At 39.1% G+C, this 4,217-nt stretch overlaps 1 non-coding gene across 1 annotated transcript; it reads left to right on the top strand.

The window, feature by feature from the left end:
* Window positions 1-286: 286 nt before the first annotated feature.
* LOC112067248 (U4 spliceosomal RNA) lies at window positions 287-423 on the top strand. Its single transcript, XR_002893185.1, has one exon. It is a non-coding gene; the product is annotated as a U4 spliceosomal RNA (small nuclear RNA).
* Window positions 424-4,217: the final 3,794 nt, after the last annotated feature.

Below are 4,217 nucleotides of genomic sequence, written 5' to 3'. Positions count from 1 at the left end.
ACTCCAGTAAAGATGTTTAAAAAAAAGATGAATTATCATGTGGAGCAGTTATAGAAAAATTTTCAATATATTTGAAAAAATAGTTAAAAGATTTGTAGATAATATAAAGAAATGAGTATTTCAGATAATGTAATGAAAAACTGTTTATATGCAAAATTTTGCTTAATCTTCAGAAAAACCTTCTGAATAGGTATTATTAACTCATTTTTACAGGTGTGAAATCTGGGTCTCAGTAGGAACATCCATGACCTGTCCCAGCAAAATCAGACAGAAGTTAGTGAAGCTCAGCTTTGTACAGTGGCTGTATCGTAGCCAATGAGGTTTATCTGAGGTGCAATTATTGGTAATTGAAAACTTTTCTCTAATGCTGAAAGGATGTGACATATAGTCAGCCTTGGCAATGTGTGAGAATCTCTACAGAGACTGAATTAAAAAAAAAAAAAATGGGGAAGCTGGAGCTCAAACTCAGGCTTTCGCTTCAGTCCAGTGTTCTTTCCAGTCTGCCACAGGTGAATTTCAGGGATTTTTTTTTTTTTTTTTTTTTTTTTGTTGCGGTACGCAGGCCTCTCACTGCTGTGGCCTCTCCCGTTGTGGAGCACAGGCTCCGGACGCGCAGGCTCAGCGGCCACGGCTCACGGGCCCAGCCGCTCCGCGGCATGCGGGATCCTCCCAGACCAGGGCACGAACCTGTGTCCCCTGAATCGGCAGGCGGACTCTCAACCACTGCACCACCAGGGAAGCCCTGATCAGGGATTTTTAACTGGCCGTTCCTGCTTGTTAAACTCTAAAACAAATCACAACATAGAAATATTGTGTGCCGTACTATTTATTTTATTACCTTCTATTTTTCAATAAATAACAAACTGTAATGATATACTTGGGGCTGTTAACTTTCCTGCCTGGGAGTCATTATTGGTAATTCAACACCTAATTCTCTCCCACTCCTGAGGCTCCTCTTACAACACAGGCAATATGTCAGCTGCTCTCTGAGGGACATCATCAGACACAGTGAGAGAAAGTCCTTGCTATGTCTCCTGTAACGATGGGAGCTTGTTATTCATTCATTTTTAAAGGATCCCCTCTCTTCCTCTCAGATTGCAAATCAAAACCTGACAGCCTTCTTTACGAATGCTTCCTTTTTTCACCATAGATACTGTCAATTCTGTAATTAAATACAGTTTTCTCCTTGATGGCTCAAGCTTAGAGCACATTTTAAGTTCATCCTTTGCAAGTGGATACCACCTCGTGTATCCTGTGTCTTGCCCTCATTCCTGGTTCCTTCTTTCTTTCCTCCTTCATGTTCTTTTCCTTCCATTCTTCCTACAAGTTGGATATTATTTTTATTTTGATACACTGTATCTTTGTATATACCTAAAATCCTTCTTGAACAAATCAGTCAAGCAGCGGTGGCTTTTGTTTGTAATTAACCATCTGATTTCAGGATACCTGGCTGTTCCAAAGAAGAACCCAGAGATGTCATGTTTTTTATTTTGTTTTGATTCACCCAGCTGACTTACAGGGTAACAACCTTGGGATCTAAATATAAGAGGTTCAGCACTGCTTCTGAGCAGCAAATATGCTCACAAAGTGATTAAGTATCCCTGCAGAAAGTTGTAAGCAAGTTTGTCTATGTGAGAATTATTACGCCACAGAATACTTTGTTGAGGGAAAAGTAGGGAGAAAATAAAACCTTTCTTATTAGTCATTTGAAAAAGAAAACTAGATAAGGCATTAAAAATTATACCATAGAAAAAAATGCTCTGCTAAAACTGGATTGACTGGAAGACCCAAGACTGTAATGAAATCTCCCATTCATAAATCAAATGATTGGATGAAGATTCTGCTTAGCAAAAAAATAATAATTATTCCTTTATATAATATGTTAGTCTGTCACAAAACATTTATTTAAAATATTTCAAATAGTGCCATCCAACTGCCTTCCCTTTCCACTGACCTCCTACCCAGCACCTTTAAATTGGGCAGCAGGAGATGCTGTAGTGAACATATTATCTTTATAATTTCACAAGCCCCTCAGCTGGAGTTCAGGATCAATTCTCACAATTTAATCCTATCTGCCAAAGAATTTTTAAACTACATAACTGACAAATAACCTGAGCTGTAATTTATGGATCTTTCCTCTGTGGGAAATAGTTATAGCTGGTTTTTAATACAAATTGCCTTACAATGTTGTAAAAGCTGAGTGATCTTACCAAGACCAACTGACTCCAGAAACAAAAACAAAAAAATAAAACACAAGAGCAACGTCAAAACAGTTGCTAAGCCTTGTGTCTCTAATAAAGGACAAATTCTGGACCTAGTCACATATTTCATCCTCAGCCTAATCTTATTGTGTTTTTTTTGTTTTGTTTTGTCTTTTTACATTTCATTGATACTCTTCCAATTCTTCTCCCAAAAAGGTATTATGGTCACATCATTGTTTATTTTCCTGATTGGAATATTATTGCGTTAGTAAAAAATTCTATGTAATGCATTTAGACAGTGACATTCTTTGAGTTGCACCCTTGAAAAACATGGGTTTGAATAGTGCTGGTTCACTTACGCATGGGATTTTTCAATAGTAAGTACTACAGTACTACATAATCCAGGGATGGTTGAATCCAGGGATACAGAACCATGGATATGGAGAATGACTGTAAGTTATATTTGGATTTTCAACCGCAGGAAGTGTTGGCACCCCTGACCCCTGCGTCATTCAAGGGTCAACTGTATTTGGAAAAGATGTCAATTTTTTGCCTCATTTATGTGTCAGAACTCCATAATGCCTATCCAGATTTCCCCATGTATCCAGTTGCTTATTTGACATGCACATCCAGGCTTTTCAAAAGATGGACAGCAAATCTAAAACTACATTCATCATCATCTTTCCCTATACCTAGTCCTCTTTCCATGGTCCTGTTTCACTGAATTCCATGGCTATTTTGCTTTCCGTCACTGAGTACATTCAATCCAATACCTCCTCTAAAGCTCGGAACTCCATCCTCTCTCCTTCGCCAGTGCTGTTGCAACCTCTCACCTGGATTAATGCACATGGGCTCCTGTGATGGTTTATTTTATGTCACCTTGACTGGGCTAAGGGATCCCAGATAGCTGATAAAACATTATTTCTGGGTGTGTCTGTGAGAATGTCTCTGGAAGGATTAGCATTTCATTGAGTAGAATGAGTAAAGAGATTCACTCTCACCAATGTGGGGTGCATCATCCAATCAGTTAAGGGCCTGAATAGAATAAAAAAGGGTGAAACAAGGGCAAGTCCTTTTTCTTTTCTTGAGCTGGGACCTCCATCTTTGCCTGCCTTCAGAAATCGAAGCCCCAGGTTCTTGGGCCTTTAGTCTCCGGGACTTAATGCTAGTAAGCAGCCCACCCCTCTCTACCTTGGCTTCTCAGGCCTTTGGAATTGAACTGAATTATTATAGCACCAGCTTTCCTGGTTCTTCAGCTTGCAGGGAGCAGATTGTGGGACTTCTCGGCCTCCATATCCCTGTGAACTGGTTCCTATAATTAATCTCCTTTTATGTAAATCTTTATATCCTATTGGTTCCGTTTCTTTGGAGAACCCTGACTAAGACAGCTCCCAGTCTTGACTCATCTCCTAGATTTTAGTCTTCCATTCTTTCCATTCATTCTCCAAAGGCAAACAGAAAGACCACCCCAAAGACTTGACACAATCATGTCAGCCCCCAGTTTAAAACCCTTTGGTGTGGTTGTTGGTTTATTTGTTTTAATTCTTTTAGAAGTTTTAAGCTCCTTACATAGTTACAGGGCTCTTCCAGATTTGCTTTCTTCCTCAGCCTCACCCTTCACCTTCTGATGTCCATGATGACAGTCTTACCAAGTTGCGTTTATTGTTATGAGGGCTTATATTCCCTTTGGCTCATTTTTGCTCCTACTCAGGCAAGAAATTTTCTTCCAATGACACTTCCTCTACCAAGGCTCATTTAAGTGCCCCTGCAAGGTACTAGGATATGACTTTTCCTGTTATACTACTCGTCCCACTGTACTTTGTTTATTTCTTGTTTGTGTCTCATCCACTAGACTATAAGCAATGTGTCCTGTTCATCTGCAAATGCACAGCACCCAACATGTTATTCAAGTCATGCATTTCCAATGCAATTTTGCTTCTGACTCTTCAGCTTTCTTTTCATATTTCTTCAATAACAATTCATGTTATACCTTCATTGTTTAAAAGATTTTTTAAA

This window comes from Physeter macrocephalus, chromosome 5, assembly GCF_002837175.3.
Source record: "Physeter macrocephalus isolate SW-GA chromosome 5, ASM283717v5, whole genome shotgun sequence".
NCBI classification, from domain to species: Eukaryota; Metazoa; Chordata; class Mammalia; order Artiodactyla; family Physeteridae; genus Physeter; species Physeter macrocephalus.
The sequence above is the reverse complement of the archived record's forward strand: the minus strand, read 5'-3'. Positions and strand labels throughout refer to the sequence as shown.